The sequence below is a fragment of the Pelodiscus sinensis genome, chromosome 8 (genome assembly GCF_052426305.1).
Source record: "Pelodiscus sinensis isolate ZL-2025 chromosome 8, ASM5242630v1, whole genome shotgun sequence".
Taxonomy (NCBI): domain Eukaryota; kingdom Metazoa; phylum Chordata; order Testudines; family Trionychidae; genus Pelodiscus; species Pelodiscus sinensis.
In genome coordinates, this window is record NC_143059.1 from 8,488,696 (window position 1) to 8,516,259 (window position 27,564).

At 40.7% G+C, this 27,564-nt stretch overlaps 1 protein-coding gene and 1 long non-coding RNA gene across 5 annotated transcripts in view; one reads left to right on the plus strand and one right to left on the minus strand.

Annotated features, from left to right (window-relative positions):
- The window catches only part of LRMDA (leucine rich melanocyte differentiation associated), an 865,870-nt gene that overhangs the window by 821,991 nt on the left and 16,315 nt on the right, over positions 1–27,564 (plus strand). The gene's annotated exons all lie outside the window — the stretch shown is intronic.
- Positions 1–27,564, minus strand: part of LOC142830362 (uncharacterized) — a 37,024-nt gene that overhangs the window by 2,074 nt on the left and 7,386 nt on the right. Inside the window, exons 3-4 of the long non-coding RNA XR_012905541.2 lie at positions 5,558–5,691; positions 4,955–5,070 (exon numbers count right to left, since the gene is read on the minus strand). This is a non-coding gene — a long non-coding RNA (uncharacterized LOC142830362). The remainder of the gene's footprint in view (positions 1–4,954; positions 5,071–5,557; positions 5,692–27,564) is intronic.

Genomic DNA, 27,564 nt, shown 5'->3' on the forward strand with positions numbered 1-27,564 from the left:
ATGAGTGCCAACACACTATCACCATTTTCAAAAATGGATGGCCACACTTGAACTCCTGTTATAGGCGAGCTCTCTCTTTCTCTCTCAATACAAATGGTAGAGCAGGATAAGTGGAACTATTTTCTGTGGGCGACTGCCATTTCAAAGTGACATTCTCCATGCAATAATATCAATTTCACTGACATTTTTATTTGGGAGAAAACAAGAAAAAATGGTAGTTTTCAAAGTATCAAGTTTTGAGTTCCCATTTTGGAAATGCTTTTTCCATTTGAATATTTTTATATTTTAGTTTCTATTATAATGCAGTGTATAAAATAATTTAAAAAGTGAAATCGGGATGAAAGGTGCCACAGGATGTTATTTTCAGAAGTTTCCTTTGCACAGAATGTCACAATATATGGGTTCCATTCCTAATTGGAACAAAGACAAATTTCAGAATCTTGAAAGTCTTCTAAAAAAGGCATGTGCATTCTCTGTGCAGCCACAGCAACCAATTCGTGCGCAAGAATATGTGGCATAGTTATGGGGTTTTGTAGGACCAATGAAACTTGTCTACAGTAAATGGCTCCCTCAACTAGCTCTTAATATCAGCTGTCAGCCATACATGATTAGGAACTGGAGGATATAGCATTTTTGAAAGTCATTTGGGTGACCAAATAAAGATTTAGGAAGGTCTAAGTAAATGAAAGCTTCTGGATGTCAAGCAAAGAATGTAATGACCAAGTTTTAAGCAGACATTTTTTAAACTGTTGGGTTAAGTATTTATATCCTCTGCACTAATGGTGAATAAAGAAAATACTATGTTGGATTATTTAATGAGTAGCTTGTCAAAGAACTGATTTTGAGAGCATCAGAATAATAGAGAGATGGACACTTCCACAAAATTAATATCCTGTAAGGGTCACCATTAAATAATCAACATTTGAAAACACTTACCTCAAAGTGGTATCTGTGAAAACTGTTTCTTCTATGGTTGTAATAAGAACTTCATTTTGTCTTACATACCATTTCTCTGATAACTGTAGGTGAATGTTGACTTTTCAGTGGTGACTGTTATAGTCCAGTCTACCAACACCGTTTAATAAAAATAATGGAACCTGTGAAAGGAATTGGCCTTTTTTGTGGAGTGAGTTCATGCATCTGACATACATTTTACTCTGTTCAAAAATACAGACTGGATCCCAGGTGTTGACAATGTTATGCAGAGTGCATTTCTTAGACAATGCACTTGTTATTTGGAGGACAGATATGATTTATGGCTCCCAGAGTCTTGGTCTATTGTAACTTCCATGTAGAAAGAAAAGGGCACTGATGTAAGTATCAGAGAGAGAGTGAGAAAAGACTGGAATAAAAAAGGGGAAAAATTTGAAGTGCAAAAGGTGAGAATTATTATTTAAACGTAAGGCTGTAACAAATGGATTTTTAAAGTGAAACCAAACTGTCCCTTTAAGAGAACAGTTAGCAAAGATTGAGACAGTAAAACATTTGTGAATTCCTTTACACCTTTGGCTGAGAGGTTGTTCATTGGCCTATGAAATGTGAACATGTTTTCAACGGACCTGACAAAAATGTGTTTTTCCAAATAAGCCAGATTTATCTAATGTTCAGAGTTACACACAAGACCATTATATGTATATGTACTTCACTATTCTGGAAACCACAAAGTTTAAACCAGGTGGAAAGCAGTTGTGGCACAAAAAAATGCCCTGTAAATTTCAAATGGCTGTTGGTTTTCAATTCCTTTTTTGTTTCTGGAATTAAAATTAAACTCTTCTAATTAAAAATCCATATAATAATATAAATGACAGTTTTATTTTTTGTTTTGGCCATGAGATTCTGACACATATTCAATAGTTTCCAGTCTTAGGACTGAGATGCAAGTGTACATTTTAAAGGTGTGCCTCATGCGTGTTGCAACAGAGGTGTTTTAGTGTAGTTCAGATATAGCCTATTTCCCTTTTCTCAAAGATAACGTTTGTTATCGTATTTTATTGAACATAAAGAAAATATTTCTGTAATCTTGCACTTTTTGCATTTAGTTGCAGAAGATAGTGATAGGTTTTTTTATCCAGCTAAGTAAATTGATAAATACAGCTGATTCAGAACATTTACATAATCTTTCCAATGTCAACAGTCAATTTAAATTATCCTAACTTTATACTGAATCTCCAAAATCCAATTACCAGCTAATAATAATTGTCAGTTTTACTCTAAACCTTTAATGATAGGTCACAAGGGATGTTGTACCAGAAGGATTAAATCGTTGTAGACTATAGCTATGCCCAGCCTTAAATTACCAGCCTCTTATCTCATGGTAACAGAGCTACTATATGTTTTGTCGCCATTTTTGCTAAATAGAATAAATGTCATCAAAATTAATTTCATCTCTCTTAAATTAGCTGCTTAGTGTGATTTCTCACTTCAGTCAAAATTTATTTCTTCATGAATTTAATTTCCTCCTTAATCTGTTTTGTTTGAGAGAGGGGAAAAGAACATTCAGGAACAAATGCCTTTTAAATCATTCTGTGGCTACTTTAGAAGATTACTCTTCATTAATAATTGCTGATCCCTTTCAGGATAGGTTTACCGTTTTAAACCATTGTGTTTTATAAACCATCATGTATGTCCATTTATAGACAAACTATTTCGTGGTACCTGAGATGTAGTTGGGACAAAGTAACAAGAACCAAAGTTGTGAAAATTGTGCCTGTAAAGAAAGATAAAGTTCAGCCATGCAGATTCAAAATTTCCCATGTGATGGATGATTCAGAAGGGAGCGAGGTAATTAGACAATGTAATTGCCTTTGCTAGTTTTTAATCATATTAAAGATACATGCCCCTGACAGAAAATATACTAGTTTAAGGCATAATATGACTGAAAGGAATACCCTTCAGATAGGAAAAAAAATTACACTTTCGTGATATTGAAAGAGCATATTATTATATTAACATCATGCTAGCAAATTCTGATGATATTATAATCACCTTAACAAATGCCTCTTATGGAATGAGATTCGTGCAACATATTATCTAAAATTCAGCTATTTACAAAGTGCACTCTTCTGCATGTTCCTTTCTGTTACCTTTGAGCTGTTTGGTGAGATCAATGACACGCCTGCTCCAAAATCAGAATGTAAAAGCTTTCTAAAAGTAGAAAAATCCCAGGAAAAGATATCAAAGAAAAGAGCCTTAGAGGGGTAGCTGTGTTAGTCTGTAACTTAAAAAACAAGTAGTCCTTTGGCACCTTAGAGACTAACAAAAGTAAAATAAATACATACATGAAAATATAATATTTTTTACTTTACATTTATTTTTATTTTATTTTTGTTAGTGTCTGTGGTGCCACAGGACTATTTGTTTCAAAGAAAAGAGGAGAGTCTAAATAACAACTTGGGATTACAGGTCTTGTCTTAGAGCATCACTGATCTGGGGTTAAATAGGAAGTAGTGAACAAAGGGAAAATTAAATTAATATGTAATGCTGATAAATAAAATGTGAATGCACGAGAAGTGAAATCTGTGTATGCTGTACATCGGGCAATGCTGTATCTACTGGAATGGTGAGCAGTTAGGGCAATCCTTTCCGTTCCAAAATACTTTTCCCCCTCTTTAAGTATCTCTGATGGGGAACTCTACCTACTTTTGGGTGTCATCTCCTCCAGATACAGCCTGGGCAGTTGATGGTTAACTCCCTTAACCTCTTCCAGTCTTGTGCACGGTGGACACCCCATCACATTCCCACATGTCCCTTGGAGGTATGGGCATGTCTTGCTCTGCATCTTTTGTAAATGGGACTGCAGGTCACCCCTCTCTTGTTCCAGGTCCCCCTCCATGAAGAGCAATCTGCCTTTCTCCACATTGGTGTCCTGGTGCTCATTTTACTGCAATTCTAAGCCCTCTGTAGCTTCTCATAAAGGCTGCTCCGTCATTCCTAATTTCTCCTGCAGTGTCTTTACTTGTGCCACAGAATCCCGTGTCTCCCTTTCCTCGGGGTCTGAGTTCCTGTCTCTGTCTGGGCATTTTCTGTCCCAAGTAATTTAACTTCTCAAGCCCCATTTTCCTATCTCATTGGTATCCATGTTTTCTGCCTTGCTGCCCAGCCTTTCTGAAGAGGGTAATGCCTTTTTATATGACACACTTCATAGGACCTCGTCTATAAACAAACCCTTGTCTATTTTTTCAGCAGGCCTTCTTGGTCACCACTCCTAGTCTGATCTTCTTCACCCTTCAGTTCTTCAGTTCTTATCAAGGCACTGTCTTTTTAGATGTCCCCTTCACCCATGAGCCTAACACACCACTGGCAAGACCTCCTAGCTCTTAGACTTCCTTTCCAATTTAGCTGTGCTATGTTTCTCTGAATAATCTCGAATAAATACAGCTGCTGTTTGACCAGCTGTGTCAAATAATTTTGCAGGTACAAGTGTGTCTCCAATTGTTTCTGGTGACTCTCCAGCACCAGCCTCATCAGGAGATGGCTCTGTCTGTGTTGCTTCAGTGTCCTTCAGAGGGCTGACAGCTCTGGAGTCCAGCCTGGGAGGGTGCATGTGCCTTCTGCACTCTGGCTCCGTTGTCTCTATCCCTTTCTTTTTTCCTGCTATTGCCTTCCACACTGCCCTTGTGTCCAGGACACCACCTTATACAATCCTTTGCCATCCACCATAGACTCTTACACTCCCCTTTTATGTCAGTGACAACCGGCATGGAGAGCCCTTTCATCCTCCCCTTGTATTAGGCCCATGATCTCCATCCATTTGTGACTGGAGGCTTTACTCTGCACCAGATTGTGCCTTTTCCGGGTGCAAACTAGACAGTTAATGGGCCTACCTGACCACCTTAATGCCTTCCAGTTTTGTGTGGGGTGGACACTTTATTACAGCCTCCAAGAAGTGCATACTGAATGTGTAAGTAAACAATGGCGGCTGAATATTTGCAGTAAGATGATGATACATTCTTACCTTCCCTGGTATACTAGGTGATAGGATCTGCAGGTGTCCACAGGAAGTCAGAGAGACAGGCTGTGGAAGTTTGTTAGACCTTTGTTCTCATGTGTCGCTATGGCTCCAGATGCTATCTTGAAGCATTCATTGGCAATGGAAAAAAGAAAGTGAGAACAGGCTCCAAATGAACATTTCCTTAATATCCCCAAATCCTTACATAAAATATGCATCAATTTCAGGGAGTTAAAAAAAAAATCATTCCACAGAGGAGCTGCAGAGGTGTTTAACTGTGCAACTATGAATATCAGGTTTCTTCTCTAATCATTTTCTGACCTGTCCCAAAAGTAAAACCATTCCAGCCCTTCTTTGGAAGTTAACATTCCTGTGCCAACCTTTAAGAAAACCATATAAGTAGGGATTGGACTCTATGAGAAATCTGGCAGTGTGGTAGATTTAGGCTCCCCAAGATGAATAATTACTTTTCAAAGCAGAGTAGACCAAAGCACAATGAGGAATTTTTAGAGAGTATTGGCTGTGTCCACATGGAGAGTTAGTGCATGGTCACTTAATGCAGGCTAGTTTAACACATCATCTTGACACACACACACACACACAGCTTACCCACAGAAAGCTAGGTCTATCCTGGAGCTAGGCTCCCATTTATATAGATGTAGAGATTAGCACCTCCGCTTGTTCTGTAGACAAGCCTTTCATGTGTGATCTTGGGCAAGTCACTGTCTGATGTGTTTTCCCATCTGGAAAATAGAGATAATGTTACTTTGTTATGTTCATCTCACTCATTTAAATCTTTAAGCTTTTTCGGGCAGGGCAGTCTCTTGCTGGGTGGATATACAGGAGGTTCAGGCACCGCCTCGATACAAATTAATAAATGGACCACAAAATTCTCCCTTCTGATGGCAATGCATAAAATAAGAAGGTTGGCCTTCTTTCTACATATGTACCATCCTCCTTCCACGCTCTACTTCCTTCCCATTCAACCCAAACCATCCCTCCCTGTGACGGCATGTCGGGGTTCCCCCGATCCTGCAGCCCCATAGCAGCAAGAATAGGATTCCTCAGACCGCTTGAGTTAGGGGGTCCATAGCTCCTCCTCAAACCTCAGCTTAGTCTGTTCCCTTCATGTTTTCTCACCAAAAACTGCCTCGCTCCCAGACCCTGCCCCCCAGCCAGGTGTTTATCTCCGCCTCCCTTCCTTTGTCTCTCCCCCTGGGAAGAGCAGTGTTATCTGCTCATGCTGGGACAAGGTGTCTGGGCCAATACACATGTGGGTGAATCAGTGGGAATCACACATCACAGCGCAGGGGAAGCCCTGGTTACAGAGAAGACAGCACCCTCACTACGTCACACTCCCTAAAAACCCAATCCATCTCTCAAGATCCTCAGGATAAATACTCCATACAAAGGGAAAAGTTTTCTGCTTTGGCTAGGGTCCCTTCTTTCTTTTGAAGTTCCTCTGGGACAAAGTTGATTTTCTTATATTTCTATTTAAGGTTTTTAGGGGTTATTTTTCTTTATATATAAAAATGGAAAGAGACAGTTTAATTTTGGACAATTAAATGATGTCTGTAACATTTATCAAACCACAAAAACCAAGCCACAAATGTTTGGGACCGAAACACCATGTTGGCCTTCCGACTTTTCTTCAAGATAAGTTATTGCAGAAGTCTGCAAGTGGTCATGATCACTGATTCTGCATCTCATGTATGCTTTAATGCCTACTCTAAAGGGCAATTTCTCTCCATATATTTTTGGTCTAATCTAATAATACATTCTGGTGGCTAGAAACTGAACTCATTCCCTGTTTACTGTGCTTTCAGAGTTGTAAATAATCATTCTAATTTGGGCACTGCTAAATGTTTCCTTTCAAATTCTAATCAGGTCTGGTTTTAGTTATAGCAACCTCCAGTTAAATGATAAAAAAAATCAGTTTGGTAACATTTAAATATCTATTCATAACCTAAGAAATGTTCTGGATTGAGTCGCTGAATTATAAGGCATGATTTCTAAGAATAGCTGTTTCAGTGACCGTAAGTAATCCTTATGATGTTAGTCATCTTTTTTTCATTCTTTTTAGTCCTCCTTTCAAGTTGTTTTTTTCTATTTATCATTATTCAGAATGGATTAAACGTATAGAAGCAAAACGATTATTCTGTTTTGGCTGAAAAATCAAAGTTTAAGAATTTTTCTCTTTTTTTCCACTAGCAGGCCTGCCCTTTACAATACGAGTGGCATATGTCCAAGATTCCATGTTGTATAACGAACTGAAATTAGGATTAAAAAATGTCCCTTTAATTCAGAAAAGCTATGCTAGGCAATACTGGCTATCTACTACAGCTATACGGGCTTGAAAAGTTTTGCTAAACGTTCACAGAGTTCAATTCAAGCATGGGAAGCTCCACATTGGCCAAAATTGTTCCTCGTTCTGGAAGGCCTCTAAGTGACGAGTTGAGAGGTTGGTGTGCGGTGTGGTGGTAGCAGCAGTTTGAGAGTTGGCCGGAAAGGAATTTCTGGGGTTTGAGAACATGTAAAACTTGAGACTTAGAGGTTTCTTCCAAAAAAAGGTACTAAGGTGTGACTTCCCTTTCTTAAGGAGGGGAACGTGTATGATTTAGTCAGATTTAAATGCATATTCATAACCTTAGAAAGTACAGTTAATATAATAGCCATTGAGCCAATGTCTTTCTCTCATCTCCCTCTGTGGATATAAGATATACAACAGATTTCTAAAGATGACTGAATCAATTTTTTGGCCAGATTTTCTTTTTTTTGTGGGGAAGGGGGGGAGAGGGAGAATGGAAGTGGGGAATGCCATGTTTTTCTGGATGAATACAATTATGTGATGCAAAATTGAGATTGCATAAACAGGACCTGACACAAATCTTGTACCACACAACGATCTATAATGTAACATTATATGCAAAGGTTTTATGTTAGTCAATGAAGTAAACAGATTGGCTTTATAATGTATCTTAGTTATGATTCCCTGTTCTGGTTACACTTTAATGCACTGAGTTACTTTTTTGCTTGCTATTTCTACTCTGGGGTTGTTTGATTACTTCATTTTATTTGTTTGGTTTTTATTTATCTTCCTGATGTCTTTGTGGCAAACTCACAAGTAAACCAGCAGGTTACATTGCTGTTGTGCCCACAGTATTGATAGATCTAAAGCAGTGGTCCCCAACCTTTTTTGGTGGGGGGCACTGCATGGGGCTAATGGGCCATCCTGGGGCAGGCCCGTGCATGCGCCACGCTCCTGGGGGCGGCGCTAGGCAGGCGCACATAAATGCCCTGGTGGGCACCATGGCACCCACGGGCACCACATTGGGGACCACTGATCTAAAGTATACTTTCAAAGGTGTCCTCACTAAAGAAGAATGGTGAATGGTCTGCTTTTATCTTGGGCACTTATTTCTACCTTGGTGGTGGCCTGTTCCTTGTTCTTCTTGGCCTTCTCCTCTTTTTCCTTCTTTCTCTTTGCCTGTTCCTTTGTACTAATAACTGAGAATTTCATCTTTCTTAAGTGTGTGGTTTCATTTTATCACCCTAAAAGTCAAACCTAAATACAAAGTAGAATTTCATGCCTGGTGATGCCTCTGTGTAATGGAAGGAGCCCATAATACCACATGCTGATCATGAAGGAAGTCCACATCCGTTTCTCCTGCAAAGATTGTAAGCTTGTACAGTTGCAATAGTACATATTGTCATTATGCCTTTCATTGAACTGTACAGGGCAATCAGGAGAACTGACAATTGCCAGGCCTCTTGGAGAGGGTGGAATGAGGGCAGCTGTGCTCTCCTAGAACGGGCAGAGCCTCAATGGAAGGGTGGGCCTGCGACAGTCAGCCCTGCCCTGGCCACACCGCCCCCTCCAGCCAGGCCTCAGCCCCACCCAGACCACGCTACCTGGGGCTCCGGCGGCAATTTAAAGGGCTTCGGGCTCCAGCTGAGGCACTCAGGAGCCCCAGCAGGCCCTTTTGAATCACCAGTCCCTAGGGCAGTTGCCAACTTTGTGTAACGGTGACAGAGGATACAAAGTGTGTTGCCCTCAGGCAAACGGACGTGCTGTTTATGAGCAGAGATGTCTTCCTTTCCCTAACATACCAGTAGGGAATTACTCAGCTGCTGCTAAGAGCTAGAGGGAGACTATTTCTCCCAGGAGGAATGGGTCAACAGGGAAGAAAGATGCCCCTCTTGGAGTGATGCATCTACATACTACCTGTTCCACAGGCCCAGGCCTGAAAGAAGAGTCTAGCCTTCAGATTGCAAACCATCTGGATTGCTGTGAAGCCTTCCATAAAAAAATCCTTCTGAAGAGTCGAGTCCACAGATCCACTTATGCTAGCACCCCAGGCAGATTATACCATTCCATTCCAATTCTAAGCCAGTTCCAATTCTGGAAGGTGCCCCAAATCCACCCACAGTTCCCCCCCCACAGAGCCACAGCGCTGTACGCAGCCATGAATTTCACCCTGTGTGGCGATCACCCTGCGTCCACCGTTTTCTTTTTTATTCTTTTCCCTCTGTCACGGTGCAAGATTTTATTTGGCTTTTCCAAATGAGCCTGTTGTATTTTAACTAAAAGTCAAACGGACTGAGTAGTGGCTGTGTGTGTTGCTTCACTAGATACAGTAATTAACCATAACGCAGGCTGGCTGCTGAATGTGAAGAGGCTTAGATAATGCGAGGATGACTTTTTCATTTCTCACATAGAAAAGATTTACTGTGCATATATTATAATTCTGTAATTTATAGCTCCACAGTCCTAGGGGACTTTTCTTGCTAGCCCTGGAAATGCCTGTTGTATCAGCTGCCTATAAGAAGTTGAAGTACCTTTTCAGCTTGGCCCATAGACCAGTCCAAAAGTTCGTCTCAGGCTCTGTTACAACTCCTGAATCGCATTACAACTACTTATTTTACTTTGATCTCTCTTCCTTTCAGTTGTTGAGGCAATAGTTCATAAACGCACACAAAAAGAGTTCAGACACATGGAAGATACATATTGTAAATTTCTTTGGAGCAAGGGTGAGATGCTTTAAAGCTTTAGGAAAATGCTGAAAATATAAATAACAGTTGGGATTCCAAAGACTGTGAATGCCAAGTGCGTTTAGGTTTCATGCCATTCTACTGTTTAAAACAAAAAAACAAAAAACAAACCAAGAGTGGGAAGATGAGCTTCATTTTCACAGTTCTTAAAGTACTGTAGTTAATCTGAAGAGCATCTCATAAAAGTTGCCTTAGGTAAAGCGGAAAAATGGCTCCACTAAAGTTGTCAAATTCACCTTAATGAGTGTCTTTTAAAAAAAAAAAGAGCAAGCTCCATTATTCAAATTCAAAACAATCTTGAGATTATTGCCAGTTTGTGGCAGCTCACACAAATTGCCGGGAGGTTCATTTGCTCTTTGTGGCAGCTTTCAAACCCCCCCCCCCCTTCTTTTATTTTTAATTTTAAAACCCCAGTAACTAATCTTTTAAGCCAACCCCCAAACAGTTTTATTTATGGTTGCCAAAAGTAAGCTCCTAATGTCGTCTTAATTAGAAACATGTGGGGAAATAGAGGCAACTCTTCAGCTGACACTATTTTTGAGTTAAAATCTGGCGTTCCCCTGACTACTGACAAGTCTGACAACTGCAGCAGCAATCACCTCATCAAATCTTTCTCTCTCTCTCCTGGTTTTTGGCATCCTTCCTGTCTAAATTTTTATCAGATGAGTGCTTTTTTTCCTTTTGGCAAGTATTTTGAATACCTTTTTGTTGCTTTATCTCTGCACCATGGCCCTTTGCCCCTTCATGCCATTTCTCACATGTAGGACTAGCAGATTTTGAAACAAATTAGTTAAGAATGCCGATTGAAAGAACTGCTCTTTTTGCCTTCTCCCCCCCACCGATTTCCAAAGGGCTGTTGTGTCACAAATGCAACAGGAAGTATTGCGCCTACAATCTTTGAGCTGCTAAAATGCATTTATGAAGTGTTAGGTCTTTTCTACTGCACCTACCTTCTCTTTGCTACAGTTTATTCCACCTTGTTTTCCTCTGTCTTGCTTCTTCCTGCCCCTGAAGGACTCTGTATTAGGACTAGTGATAGATGGACCGTAAAAGATTCAGAAGGTTTCATTAGACTAGGAAGGTTGGATGCTTGTCTAAACTATATCCAAACTAACCAGTCTTTTTCCGTGTGTGAAGTTGGGCAGAAATACATTTTTTTTGCAAGAGTATTGGTATTGCTTCCTACTGCAATTGCTTGCACAGTTAGAGGAACAGCTGAAAGTCCAGAGGACAAAAACCGAAAACTTTAAATATGTGGTTTAAAAATTATCCCAATTAGTTTCACTCTCCAAAGCAGAGGGGAAAAAAAACAAGGTTGGGTTAGGGGGAGGGTTTCAGGTGGAGTTTTTTATGCCTGTTGGCTATGCTTAGACAAATAATTTTAACACATATCTAAAGGAAATTCATATTTATCATGGGAGTCCCAAGTAACATGCCCTTCACCTAAGAACAATACTGTGCTAAAGCCCAGCAGAAATTTTAAGCAAATATAATAGATAAGTAAAATTGTTCCATCTCCTTCTTCCCAAGTAGTCTTTAAAAAAGAAGAGTTAGTCTCATGAAAGCTGAATGCTATTTGCCCTTTATTGCTTGGTTGCTAAAATTTATGGATCAACCTAAGTGGAGACTGTTTTTTGTACCTCAGTTTAAGAAGAAGGAAGAGAAGAGGAGTAAGACCGATTTCCTGCACTAAACAAAGCCCAAGGGTCTGTAAACACTGTTACATAGCCAGCAGCATCCCATGAGAACATTGTTTAAGAATATTATGAATAGACCTTACAGCAAAATAGATCATGGGTATCAGAAAAGTTGACAAATAATATGGGCTTGTGTGCTTTTAACCTCAGATTCCAGCTTGCAAGTGAAAAGTGACCTGTGGACACAGCTCAAAATCCTTATCCACGTTACTGTCTGGCAGGACTTTTCAGGGAAGAAAGGAACTTTACTTCTGGGTACAGTTGGCTATTTTACTCCAAAGAGTGCTGAAGGAGCATTTTTTGACACCTTATTCTATCTTTTACCATGTCAGTGACAGAAAGACTCTTTTCTTTCACTGCTTGATAAACAACCCAAATGTTCAATTCCTATTGAGGTTCAAGTAGCTAGCACCCCAAGAGTTATAGATGCACACCGTTTTTTAATTAATACACTCTCTACAAAAGTGGTTGGATGAGACAGACTTGGAGAAATCAGGTTTACCTACAAAGCACATGATGTTAGCCGTGACCTCTCCAAGCCTCAATTTTGACTTGGGAGTATCTAGTTCTATGCCTGAGATTCCATGCTCAGTCACTTCTTGCTGAATTTAATTAAGTACCAGTTACGATAGTAATTTTCATTCAGTTCCTGAGGGATAGTGGAGCTCCTCATAAAGATGCTAAGTCTTGTTCTATAAATCAGCGAACCCACATTTGGTGGTACTTTAATAACAGTCACCACTAAATTGGACTGGATTTGAACTGATGAACAAAAAAGGTTTCATGTCCCATTCTCAACCAGTCCAAGAAAGCTCAGATCAACTTAGTCCCTATAGTGGGAAGGGGGGAAAGGGGAGGGAGTAACTCTCCAGTTGAAAATATTTCAGTGGTCTTAAACTTTTTAATACAAAGGAAAAATGTATTTTACCAAATTCCATTTTGTTTGATATTGGCATCTTCATCCTCTAGGATTATGGAAAAAATAGGGAAATGTTGATGTTTTAGCTACTCTTTTCGGCTCACGTTGAGAAGTACATTTTGCAAGATGCTATGGTAGAACATGGGTTCATCCTCTGTGCTTTAAAATATATAAAATCAGATGTTTAAATTGGAAAAATGGCATTAAGCCTACTCAGTCGGGTTTTTTTAGTACTTTATCACAAATCCATAAATACAAATCTTACCATTTTAAATCTTCTTTCAGAGGGTGTAGAACATCATGACATCTTTGTGTGCTGTGATTCTGTGTTGAAAAGCTGTTGTTTTATGTATTATGGCCCTATATTTAAAAAATTAATAAAAATTGTAGGACTTGAAACCTATACTACGCCCAAAAAATGGATAAGAAATCCTGATTATGCTTTGACATAACAGACTTCCTGGCTTTATTGTATTTATGATCTCTGTAAGTATGTACGGGCAATTTCTTCGAATGCATGAGCCTAAAGTCAAACTTTTTCGGCAATTTTTCCCCAAAGATCTCAGTTCTCAGTAGCACTCCTGAGAATACTGTGTGCTGCTGATTTTTTTAGCACACTTGAGAATATGACCCTTTTGTTTAGGCATCTAAATGGGAGTTGAGCTCTTATACATACCCTGCCCCCGTTGCAGGGCTTCAGTGTTTTTGAAAATACCAGCCCTACATTTCTGATGTAGGCTCCTTAAAGAAGTGGTTTCATTTTCCGCTGCGGAGTGCTCGAGCTGGCTGGAAAATGGAAATCCTGTCCCATTTGTTTTGTTTTTTTAAATAAACGTTCATCCCAAATCCATATGAAATGAGAAAAATGGGCAATTGTTGATGGGCAGCGATTTTCAGAAACATCCTGTTTTGGGAGAACGTAAATGGAATTTTTCATCTCCCCAGCTACCAGTCTGGAAGGCTCTAGTTAATTACATTTCTTCCCAGCAGGCAGAAAGTGAAATTTTGCAGAAAGGGCATTTTCTGCCAGTCAGCTGTACTAAGCACTCAGCAGCCCCATTATAGTCAGTGGGAACAGGTAAGCACTTAGCACTTCGTAAACTTAGTCTGTTTTTGTTAGGAGTCTGTATCCAGAATTAGGACTGGGATTTTGGGAGGCGCTTAGGGACCGTGATTTTAAAGGTATTTAGGAACTGGTGTGTTCAGCGTTGCTAAACCTAACTGATTCAGGAACATACATTTCATTTTCATGGTGAGTTGAAGGGATTTAGGTTCCTAAGTGGCTAAAAATCCTTTTGAAAATATTTAGTCTCCTAAATCAGTTTGGTATTGACACTGAGGGTAGCAATACCTAACTACCTTTGGAACATTTCCTGTTGCAACCAGATTTTAAAGTGCCTAATCCTATTTCCAAAGGTGACTTAAGAGCATACATCTCATTGATATGGATCTTAGGCAGTGTTCCCTCTAATTTTTCCATCCATGTACAGAATAAGTTTTGTTGTGTGCACCAAGACATGTGCAGATGTGCACCCACCAATAGAAACACATGCTACTGACTGTGGGAACTCTGTTAATCAGCTGGGTGGCATGTGAATCTCACCTGGATGGCCATCTAAGCACTCAGTTTATAGGAAATACCAGTCTTGGGTTCTGAAATGCATATGTCACTTTTTGAAAATGAAATTTCGCCTTCAAGTTGCTTGGAGGCTTTTGAAAGTGTTATCCTAAGTTCCTTGTAAGCTAATTTGAAAATGTCAGACTATAAATCTAACTTTAGACTCCTATTTTTTGCAAATTTTGGCTGAAGATCTTAAGATTTGGTTCACTGGTTACATGTAATATGTCATTAGTTGAATGGATCCCAGTGAATAAGTATACACACCACTGCTTTCCAATACCAGGCCATCTTGTTGCAAAACATTGTTGTCAAATTGCATAGTAAACACATTTTAAATCATGGTCTGATGCTTCCACTTAAGTATCAAAAGTATTTTTGAACAATTTCAGGATATAACCAAGGCAGCAATTGGTCAGTCCCATGAAAATGAGGATGAATGACAGGTCTCCTGTCCACTCCCAATATTGTTCCCACTAATTTTACAGTGTCCTGTAGCATGCAAAACATAGGTGCGATGGAACAAGCAAAGGATTAGAATATCCTACCCCTGACATATTGAGGCACAACCCTGATGTAACTTCAAAACAGAGTGACCAAATGGGAAAGGGGAGGTTACAGCTGTATGTGTTAATAGAAAAAAGTATTAGGAATCGAGACAGTGATTTATTAAAAGATTTTGTGGGATAGCGAACTTAATCTTTCAAAACCTTTGTTCAAAGGGGATACTTCATACCGGGAAATTTGACCAAATGCACTCCTTAGATGCTATAATTTAATGCTGATTTGTAGAAACATTGCATGGAAAAAATATGATAACAATAATTTTGTTGGAAGAAGGTTAAGCACATCTTTATGAAAAGCCAACATTGTACAAACAGTCCCATGGCTAGCGAGTTGTTCCCTTATTGCATTGTAGCGTGTGCAGCCTGCAGGTCACTGCCAGTGCAAACCAGACAGGCTTAAGCTGCGATGAGTGATACTGGAGGAGGGGGGTGTAGGGATCTGGATTGTCTCAAACTCAGACCCCAGCAGAGAACCAGGGCTGGCAAATACACTGTGGGTCTGAGGGGAAACTGCAACTGAAGTCTGCAGGGAATGTGAAAGAGTAGTTCCAGACGAGGCCACCTTGACAAAGGTATTAGGTGTAGCAAGACATGCTGGTGTTCCAAACACATTGACAGTTATGAGCTTTTAAAGCAAATGTTTCTCATTTTTCCCTCCCCTCCTCCCCCACTTTGTTAGTTAAGCTGGATTGGGTGGCTAGTGCTGAAACAATTTAATCCCTGTCTACAAAGCAAAGGAGAGCGCTCGTTATTGCATCCTTTTGCAATTTGATGGCTTTATTGTTGTTGGCGCAGTTTGCACTTTTTTTCCACTTAGAAATTTCATTTTGCAAATGTAGTAATAATACTTTACATGTGTATAGTGCCTTTCATCATGCAGCACTTCCCAGACGAGATAGAGGCACAAGGATAAGGCTCTGTGGTGAGCTGGTCTTACATTCCGTGGCAAGGGCCCCAGAAATTTCGTGGCAACCTTATTGAAAAGGAACAAAGCAAAGAAAAAAACCCAACTTGTTTAAGGAATTAACTGTGACAGTGGATAAATCAATCTGTGTTACTTGTTTTATATAACATTCAATTTATTTTACACTATCCTTATATTTTAAATAGGCCACAGAGTTTTGTACAAGGGGGGGGCCGGATGATGTCGTGGTTAAGACAGGAGTCTAGCGCTCAAATCCCTGAGGGTATGTCTACACTACCCCGCTAGTTCGAACTAGCGGGGTAATGTAGGCATACCGCACTTGCAAATGAAGCACGGGATTTGAATTTCCCGGACTTCATTTGCATAAGCGGGGCGCCGCCATTTTTAAAACCCCGCTAGTTCGAACCCCATGCAGCGTGGCTACACGGGGCATGAACTAGGTAGTTCGAACTAGGAAGCCTAGTTCGAACTACCTAGTTCATGCCCCGTGTAGCCGCGCTGCACGGGGTTCGAACTAGCAGGGTTTTAAAAATGGCGGCGCCCCGCTTATGCAAATGAAGCCCAGGAAATTCAAATCCCAGGCTTCATTTGCAAGTGCGGTATGCCTACATTACCCTCCTAGTTCGAACTAGGAGGGTAATGTAGATATACCCTGAGATCTGGATTCATGTTCCTACTTTGCCAGTTTTTGGTGTGCTTTTGGGCAAGTTGCTTCGTTTCTATGGGGGTTGTTTACACTACAGAGAAGATCAAAGCTGCCACAGTCAATCTTCTAGGGTTCAAATGAGTGGGTCTAGTGAAGACACACAAATTTGAACTGAGGGGGTGCTTCCATCAGTGTCTGTAGTCCTGCTCCTCACGAGGAGTAAGGGAGCACATTGTGGATGGCACCAAAACACTATTTACAATACTTCAATACCAACTACATAGTTAACATAGCTGGAGTTGTGTATCTTAAGTCTACTTTCTTCTTTAGGGTGTGTCTAGACTACATGGCTCCGTCGACAGAGCCATGTAGCATAGTTTATTTGGCATAGTCAAAGAAGCGGGGATTTAACAAGACATACCACAGCAGTCGACAGAGGCTTCCCTTGTCGACTGCGCTGTGTCTAGACTGCCGCGCTGTGCCGGATCAGCTGATTGTCAGCACAGCGCGGCACCCATTTTTATTTTAATGAAGCAGGGGTTATTTAAATAAATAATTATTTAAATAAATAATAAATATTTAAATACATAATAATAAATGCCTCCATACCCTTAGTGTAGACCAGGCCTATGTGTCTTAGTGTCCTATCTGTGAAATGGAGATCAGAGCATTTATTTGCCTCACAATGAGACTCTGAGGACTGACATGTTAATAATTGCCTCCTGGAGTAAAAAAAGGTAACTACGTAAATAGAACAAAGCTGGAAGAATTGGTGGCTGGGCCATTTTGGCACCGGGGAAATGTGGAGAGAGAAATGACTTGGCTGTCTTGTTTTAAATACTCAGTGGTGAAACCGCTATCAAGGTTGGCATTTAAGTGTAATCTGGAGTTTTCAGAATTGAAGTGAATGGGTGTGGTTTAAATTCTGCACCATTATTTTGGGATGTCTGCAGACTCAGCAAGACATTACTGCATCAGTTTACACATAGTTGGAGTTCACAAGGGTTTGTGCCCAAACATAAGATGTCATTCATTTAAAACGAACACGTAAAGCTAAGTCTTGAGCTCAAGCTCCCACCTTTGAGTGAGGCCCGTTATGTCAACGGGGATAAAAGCCACCTAATCCTAAAAGGGGAAGGTTTTGCCATGACAAATCCCTGCTCTCGTGAAAAGTGATACGAGTTCTTTAATATCCATACAAGAAAGGAAAAACTGAGCCTCAGCATTTATGCCAACTGTTTATATAGTGATGAACAGCACAGCACTGAGTATATTTTGCTGAGATTTGGCCCATTGGTTCAAGGTATTTCAGGTGGCAAATTAATAATCTAACCAAGCGGGTTGTACAGCATCATAGTTTACTTGGAATTTAATTAGTTCAGAAACCGAACAAAAAATCTTAACAAAAGTTATTCACCTTAAAGCATCAAAGCATAGACATAGAGAGGTTCTGTGCGGGAACTTAGATCGAAAGCTGTTGCTACCTCTTCCCTGCATTGTGCTGTGATTCAGTGCTTAACAAATGGGATAATTAAGATTCACACATTGCATGAAAGAATTTCTGATGGTTTGTCTTGATTCCCATAACCTAGGCTCTGTTATCAATGGAAATAGTGTTAAAACTCTTCCATTAAATGTGTGTCTGTTGGCTCTGTTTTGGAATGCTTGTTTCACGGTGTGTCTGAGAGTCTTCCAGCTATGATTAAAAACTCAGTGGAACAGTCAGTGTTGTATTGCAATTTCCCCCATTTTTTCTAAATTTAATTTACAGTTTTAACGTGGGTACTTCTTTCAGGAAAATAAGGTAAATTATGCAATATTTCCAAAGCACCACTTAGGAGAATGTTATCAGTGTTGAAGCTTCATGGTAGGTGTGCTGTCACAGTAGATAAATAATTCAGTACCAACAAAAAAAGTTTAAATGATTTTAAAGGTCTGACTTGAACTGCCAAAAGCCAAGAAATTTAAAGTTGATGCTAAAATGCAATCTTTTGCTCATAGAGTTGTCTAAAAAAGAACCGAAGGATAATGACTTGAATTCCACAGTGAGCACTTTAGGACTTATCAGAGTTTTGGAAATAGAATCTTGTTTTCATCCCTGTGATTTCATAACTGACCGAGCTCCCAGGATTCACTTGGAGTTTCAGTTTGAAACAAAATCCAAATTTCCAAGCAAAACTTGCCTAAAATCACTTCATTTCTCCTAATTTTTTTTTTTACTCAATCAGGAAGTTGTTTATTCAATGAAAAGTCCTAAACCAGCTTAAGTGTGCTTGTAGACGTGATGAAATGCAGGGAAACTTTCAGCAAACTTGATTTCCATTTCAAGCATATCCCACTCACTCATGGCCTCCATATGTCTCGAAAGACGGTGGGATACAGCATTAAACTGATCGCTTTTTGCAATGTTTTGTGTGGCTCAATAGACCAATGCAAGAAAGGCATGTTCGGCTGCAGTAGGTACAGCTCCATGCTATAGTAGTGTTAGCTGTTATCATCTGTTCTTTCCTCTTCATTCTTTTCTTGTTTTGGTTTTCTGCCAAAGTCTTGTCATAGTGCTTTTGTCCCTGGCGGAGGTGTTGATGCCAGGTATTTCTATCCATTGCCAGGTTTTCCCAACTATCAATGTCTATCTGAAACTTTACTAAAGCAGCTTTGCAGTGGTCCTTGAAACGGAGTTCTGGGCATTCTTTTGGTTTTGTTCCCTCTGCCAGTTCTCCATACAAAATGTTCTTTGGGATGCGGTTATCATCCATTCTCTTCACATGACCCAGCCACCGTAGCTTTCTGTTATGCAGAATGGCTCCCATGCTTGACCTTCCAGCTCTTTCTAATACTTCCTCATTCGGAACTTTATCTTGTCATTTGATATTCAAAATTTTGCGTAAGCAATGGAGATTTAAAGAGCTAAGTTGTTTTCTTGGCTTGCATAGGTGGTCCACGTTTCTGATCCATAGAGAAGAAAGCTCCGCGCACACGCCTGGTAGATAATGCACGTCATGCACGTTTTGTTAGCTTACTGAAAGTCGTTGCTGCCTTTCTAATACAAATGTTAATTTCTGCATCTAATGACAAGTTGCTAGTTATGGTGGAACCTAAGTAGCAGAACTTCAGAACTACTTCCAGAGGGCTGTTGTTCAGCATAATACATGGAGTTGTGTTACCTTGTGCAAGGACCACAGTTTTCTTAACGCAGATGGTAAGAACAAATTGTTGACAGGTTCTTGACAGTTGGGCCATAAGATCCTGGAGTTGCTTCATTATGAGCTACAATAGCAGCATCCTCAGTGAAGAGCAGTTCTCTGATAAGCACTTTCTTTATCTTGCTTTTGACCCGCAGTCTAGCTAAATTGAAAAGTGATCCATCAGATCTTGTGTGGAGGTAGATGCCGCCATGTGAGTTCTTGAATGCACAGCTTAGGAGGACTGAGAAGAATATTCCAAATAGGGTTGGGGCAAGAACACAGCCATGCTTTACTCTTGTGTTCACCTGAAGGCTATCTGATATTTATCCATCAAACTAATAGTAGCTCTCATACCCTCATGAAAAGCTGTGATCAGCTGCAAGCACATAACACACAAAAGTACATTCAGGTTGCACTTTTAAATATTTTCATATCATTCTGGTAACTTGTTCTTAGGTGATTTTGTTGGTAAACTTCTAGCATAGCCAAGGAATTATTCCTTAGAAGTGCTCCTTCAGGCTGTGCCTAGCTATGCAGGAGGATGCGGAACACAGATGCACACATGCCTGTGTAAATCCTTAGCTTTGTGGAGTTCACTGGAGCTATGCCAGCTCTCACCAGATGAGGTTCTGGCCTAAAACTGCACACTGCTATGCACGTTCAATACACAGACTGGTCAACAGTTGCATTGACTGTCACACCTTGAACTCTACATGGGTGTAATCAGAGCACCACTCCTTGCTGTGTCTAAATAGGGAAACTCCCATAACTGGTACATGGCTTATCATGCGTGAGTGTAGCAAATGCCAGAGAGCCCCCTACCTCAATCACATTGCATGGGCAGCACTGTGCAATCAGACTGAGCAACATTAGACCCCCGAAGGAGGGCAAAACAAATAAATAATTAGCTAGAGTACAAAGAGCCGCCGCCACCACATAGTAGTCTACTGTCTCTCAGGTACGAGAAAGAGAGGCAGAGAGAGAACTGTGTTCTCTCCCTCTCAGCAGCTATTTAGAAGAGAGAGATGTTTTGATAGTACATCCGTGGAACAAATCGTGCTATTTATTTCCTTTGGCTAACAGCAAGAGACTCCCTGGTGTCCACAACGACAGTATACCCAGTCTTGGGGGCTTTATGTGGCCACCCACTAATGCTCCATATGTTCTTGGTCCGTAATGGTTCTGCTTCTAGGAAAATGCGTAGGTGTATTTTCTAAGTAGAGTAAGGGGATTTAGCAGCATGGATGCTGAGGACACGAAAGGAAATCACGCAACTATGTTCACTGTAAAGCTCTGAGGCAAATCGGTATTTAGGCTTTTTGTTTTGTTTTGATTTTAACGACCAAGTATCTACATGGATCAGGTTTTTCATAGTCAATTGATAAATCCCTGAAAATAATCATCTATGGGAAACTGTGGGGGAATGTACAGGATCCTTCAGCAGCTACATATGGTTTATTTTTACACTTCCTGGGGAAGGGTAGGAATTCACTTGGGCTTGTTTCGCTGTCCCTTCCTACAGAAGAGCCTCCACCAGGCCTGCAGACAGGAGTGGTGGAGGTGGGGCAAAAAAGGGTCAGTTGCCCTGGGACCAGCACTTCAAAGAGCAGCAGTGGCGGGAGACCTGGACCCTTTAAATTATAGTGTGCTCCAGGCAGTTCTGAGGGCTAGGCAGGGAGCAGTGCGGTGTGTTCCAGAGGCACTGAGGGCCCTTTCTGCCTGAGGTCATGCTCCTTCAGGGAGCAGACAGCCAGCCCCCCTCCACCTTGGCCAGGGGCTCAGCAAGTCTGTCAGCCCCCTGGCCTCCATCATTCGACTTCCCATGCCACATTCTCCAATCCTTCCCCTTATAGGTTGGGGGGGGGGCCCTGTCTGCCACTTTTGTGGGACCTCCAGGTCTGGCACTGCCGCCCACAACTCTTTACAGGGTTTTCTGGAGTTACCAGATATACAGCCTGTGCTTAGTAAGAATGTGGAAACCACTCTGAGTGACAGCAAGGCCTGAGAGAACTCCACGGGCCTTAGTGAAGTAGCTAAGGAGGCCTTGCTTGTATTTATACTCTAAAAGGATTTACAATGACCCCGGGCATGCAACTGGCAGGGCACTATGCAAAAGGCTGTAAGCTCTCTGTCCCAGCTCAAAAGAGACAATTGGCCATGACTTCTGGACATATGATTTCCACTGCTGCTGTACTATTGGTGGCAGCAGTGGGGGGAGATTGGACTCCGAAGTTTGGGGGATGCTTCTGCCCATAACTGACAACCACTTAGGGAGCAGTTGGTTATAAACACCCAAAGACAAAGGAAAGACAAAGGCTCCACCCCCTTCAGGCTCCAGAAAGAAGTGGATGGAGGATATAAGCCACTGCCTTCAACTAAAAGCCATATCAGGTACATATGATGTCCCAGGGTTGCTTACTGATAAGGGAGACTAGATGGAGTGAGGGAAGTGAAGGCTGTTGGGAGCAGCAAAGGAAGCTTGGCCGAGTGGGAAGCTAGTCACAGGTTTCATAGTTATGCAAACAGCTTTCAGCCAGGTTCACTCACTGCTTGAACCTGTGACTCCCTGGAGTGAAGCTCAGATCTGACTTCAAGAGTCTAGCATAGGAGCGAAGAATGTGTGAAGGAAACAGATTGCACTGCCCGGAATCTATGGAGGTTTTATCCGAAATGGGGGAAGGGAGGGAGAGAAGATGGTAACAATTCTGTGAAGTGCGCTGCGTTCACTTTGCAGCCCTGACATGATGTGGCATGCTCTGTTTAACATCCATTTGTATTCTCTGAGTTTAATCACATTAGAAGATGTGACATCAAATAGTACAATCCACTCGCAAGATGTGCTGTTGTTCTAATCCAGAGGAACATTTACCTTTCCTAAACCTTTGCAGAAAGTCTACAAGCCCTGGGTATGTCAGAGCTCCACGGCTGTATTTTTCATAATCCCTTCCTAGCCCACAAAGCTTCTGAAGAGATGTTGCTGAATTGCTGACTGTACTGGTTTTTGTGCACTCCTGCTAGGATTAGGATTACACCAGGTTCAATCCCATTTAGAAGCTCCCGTTATCCACTTTTATATTCAAGAATAAGCAGCCTGATCAGTGATATTACAAGTAAATCAGTTCACCCCTTTCCACTAACCAATATAAAGATGAGCTCCCTGGTTTTTGGCACCTTTCTGCATCAAAAGTAGAAGAAGAGCGGCTCTAACAAAGCTTCCTTGCATATTGCAGAAATCAACAGTGTAGGCTGAGGTGGAGAATTCTAAGTTTGGTTGCAGTGCCCTGATGTACTTTGGCCCTGCAACAGAAACCTGCCTTTGTCATGTTCTAGAGCAGGGCTACTCAACTTTGGAAGCCCCGGGGGCCACAATGATACTCACAGCACATGCAGAGGGCCGCAATTTAAGTGTGATTGCATATACATGCAAATGTATGCAAATATATGAAGATAGCATCTTTCACACTGACGGGCATGAATACAAAGTTTAAGGCAAGACTACACAACACGCAGGTCCCATGTAAGTCCGTTCTGCTGATATTAATAAAATGCAATAGTTACCTGATTGCCACCCATATGACAGCACTTTTAATGAGCAATGACAGTCCAGGAATTTAACTACTAAAATGCATATCAACAGAAGACCATTCTATTGACTACTTTTTCATTTTGGCTCCCACCCGTGGGCCATGTGTTGAGCCCCATGTAAATCCAAACCGCACCACCGGGCCGCTGTTGAGTAGCCCTGATCTAGAGCGTTTTCTGTTTTGGTGTCAAGATTAGAATTGTTAGGCAGAAGGAGTCGCATGCCCCTAGAACTCTGGGCTGTGTTATTACAGTGACACCATTAATTTATAGGTATTTAGAAAGGGGAAAAGAAAACCAGGATGCATTTCATTGATCTTTCCATGTTGTAAATGTACAATTCATGTGCATTTCTTGTTTGTTTTATAGCGGCGCTCTTTCCTTTCCCTTATTTAATATGCACTCCATACTGTGCCAAAGGGTCAGTAGGGCAAATCAGGGAGCCAGATGGCTTACCTCTACCCTAAGGAAACATAACGATATTTAGCTGGGCATTTTCCCAAATAAAGGCAGAACAGGAATCTACAATAAATGTGAGAGACCGTTTAAAACCGTAGCCTTTCTTTGGGGTTTCAGTTTCAGCCTCCTTGAGGCATGAGGTTTTTATACTTCCCCGTCACTCTCTGCAGCTTTCTCTGAGTTAACTGCGTCTAAGGAGATGGTGGGGAGGGCAACTCATTTTATTTATGGCCTATGCTCAGAAACAAGTTTCAGTTATTTTAATCTGACTGAAATAAGAAACCATAATCCATGGATGAAAAGACAGTGGACAAACTCAGTTAAATCTCTGATACCCTGAGGACGTATATTTTGTCCATTTCTGCTTTTTTATGTTCCTTTTTTTTTCCCTCCTCGTATTCCCAACTTCAACTTTTGAAAAGCCGAGTAGTTTAAGTGGCTGGGCCTGGGGAGCTTATTTGTATGCAGCACAAATTTCAGGACCTGTTCCCAAGCCTGTGCAGAGTGAAAAATGGCCTGCATTTTCTTGATAGCCCATGTGGTTGTAAAGAATAAATGGCTAATGAATTACAGATGAACATTGACGCAAATTAATCTTCCTGATGTCCCTGGGTTATATGGCAGCCATTTAAAAGTTTAATCAATACACTAAAGTTGAAAACATGCAGGCACTGCAGTTGTTTGGATGTAATAAACATCAGAGGGAAACGGGAGGCTTGTACCCAGTCCATGTATCATAATGACAGGTATTTATGTTTAATGGACTAAATATTTTTTATTGGAAGAGAGCAAATGTCAGCTTAACTTTGTAAGCCCTGCATTCAACTTTCCTTTGAGGTTGGTGAGAGACGGCTGACATGTCATTGAAAATGAAATGTAAAAAAACCAATTGAGACAAAGTGAGGATAAGGAGCTGTTTCACCCACAAGATGCTGCTTTAATGCTCTGCAACTATTCATTAAATAAAATGTAAACTCTTCCATTTCTAATGTTGTAGTAAAAAGGTTTACTGGGGAAGACTTTTAATGGTTCTTAGGGAAAACAAAACCAAGTGCTGCCAAATATTCTTTTCTGGGAAGCATTTTATTTGAAAATTCTTTTCTTCAGTTAGTTTTGGAAGATATGTAATTACAGAGGGCCCCCCCCCTTTTTTTTCTTTGAGACAAACACAAAAAGAGGACAATAACTTTTAGATTTAGTATTTCATGTGCCTTTCCCTTTGAACAGAGTAATACCCTTATATAAGCTTGGCAAGTGCTTAGATATTAATTACAGTTGAAGTCAATAAATTTTAGAGCCATGTACGTCTAGGAGTCTGCCCATCGTTGCTATAAAGAGTGGGAAGAAGGAAATTTCAAGGCTGCCAGATCCCCTGGTGCTATAAAGATGTCAGGGTCTGTGACAAACCCATACTGGTAGCAAGCCTACCTTTACTTACTTATTTCTTCTTTAAGGAAAAATGTTGCTGTCCCCCATGTTAGGAGATTGCCTAGTGGTTTTGCAAGGCCTATCAGCCAATGTTAACAATAATTAAAGAAAACTGAAAAATGTTGTTAGCAGCTCTTCTATGATCTGGTGTTTGAGTGTGGTTCATTAATGGGTCATTTTTCTTACCTAACTTATCCCTGCTGCTCTATAGTCACCATGTGAAGCTTCTAGATAGTGCTAACCATGCAAGGGAAGGACATTATGGATCCTTTGACTTGTTAGATTCTTTGGAGATTGGACTATTTTGTAGACATGGAGAAGCTACAAAAGAGTCATTATTCAACCATTCGGTTAAACATGTATCTTAAAGTATTTTCCCGAAAGGGAAGCTGTGTGATTGCAGCATGAAAGTATGCAATGAACTGTTAAATATAGTGCTGCTGGGTACATGGCAGCAACAAACTTTGCTGTCTCTTCCAACTCCAAAATACCTCCCAGAATCTTCCTATTGGGTCCATGACTGATTTCTTCAGAAGGATGGATCTAGATTGTATGAAGAGTTAAAGGATTTGATTGGAACAGTGATCTTATTCCATGTCCCCAAAGGTCACCCCTTAATATTTTGTTTGACAAACTATTTTTATTATAAAAAAGTAGTATCTCTCTTTGTCACCATAGATGTGAGGCCCATATGTTGGTTTTATATAGGGTGCCATTAGGTAGGTAGTCATTTATAGAACTTGTGAATAAAAACATCTGTAGCAAAGTCATGGTACAGGATCATATTGCTCTGTCTCTAAGATGTGAGGTGCAACTTCTCGGTATCAGTAGAAATTGCTTAACAAGCATTTGAAAGTGATCCTTTCTCCACTATTCACATGACAAACTATTTTTAAAATTCCTGGAGCCTGAGCATGTAAGTCCTGACTTAAATGCATTTTACCAGTCCCAATTACATTAGGACAATGGCCAGATTGTCTATGACCAACAATCATAGAAGAGGTCCGTGCAAAGAGAACTTTCCCTTTCCTCTAGTCATGGATGGGCTGTGGGCCAGTATATTCCCACAATGTAATTTAGGAGCAGCCTCCCGGGGCTAATTTGGCAAGTGGGGATAAGTGTGGTATAAGGAATTCCCAATTTTATCTTCAAACCCTAGTTACGCATCCAATAACTAAAGATTGGATGGGCTACTGGTTTTTTCTCGGACGATGTTCCCAGGGCTAGCTCAATGGGTATAATTTACCAGCAGAGCAATGCAAATGTGCCGCACCATATGCCAGGATCTGGGCCAATATGTTATTAACATATCTTCTATAACAGAACCAGCCTTATATTGGGTTGACCTTGTAGCCTCCATACTGATACTGTCTGAAAGATATGTGAGTGGCTTATCAGCTTCAGAATGAGGATGTCCTACTGAAGATGTCAAAATGGAGCTGTAGTGTCCAACTGAACCGTGTTGAATTATGGTTTTTACTTCCAGTCACTCTTCTGACACTGCTTCATTACCCCCCCCCCCCAAAAAAAATTCTTTCTACTGTTGCAGGATAGTAGAATGTGGAGTGAAACAACTGACAGAGGGTATGTTTACACTAGCCCCCTAGTTCGAACTAGGGACGCTAATCCGGGCAACTGAAATTGCAAATGAAGCATGGGATTTAAACATCCCATACTTCATTAGCATGTTCCCAGGTGGTTGCCATTTTGGAAATTGACTAGCCCGGAATAACTGCCCACATCTACACGTGGCAGTGAAATGGGAGTTCGAAGTAAAGCCCTTAATTCAAATTAGCTGTTAAACCTCATTCCAGGAGGAATAACAGCTAATTCGAGTTAGGGCTTTACTTCAAACTCCCATTTCAATGCCACGTGTAGACGCGGGCAGTTTTTCCAGGCTAGTCAATTTCCAAAATGGCGACCACCCGGGAACATTCTAATGAAGTGCGGGATATTTAAATCCTGCACTTCATTTGCAATTTTGGTCGCCCTCATTAGCCTCCCTAGTTCGAACTACGGGGCTAGTGTAGACATACCCTGAATGAATCGTGTTGAATTTACCTCAGAAACAGGTGGCTTCTGGTAGAAAGCTGGGCATGGAGCAAGGTTAATGTGGCTTTGGATCTCCATATATATCAGACAGTGTCTTGTTAATGGATATTGAAAATGCAGCATTCTGTGCAGCATTCTGTGGTAAAATGTAACACTGGAGAGTTCAACCAGTCAGCACACAGTATCCAACTCCTTTCAAAAGATATAACAATTATTTTGTTGTTCTCATCTCCTTGCCACTTGGCTAAATGATTTCCAAGTTAGATTTTTTTAAACAAAAATAAATCTGAATTCTGATATCAATATTCCTTTTCCATGTGTATTTAAATTATATAGCGAGAATGCTGATGTACATATTATAGGCTTAGTAGGTTTTGAGTTATCTCAGTGGGTTACAAAATGTACCTTAACTTTGTTAGATAAGCCTTTTTCAGATGGGGGCAAATTGTAAAGGTTCACATTTGACATGTGGTGAAAACTTCACGGA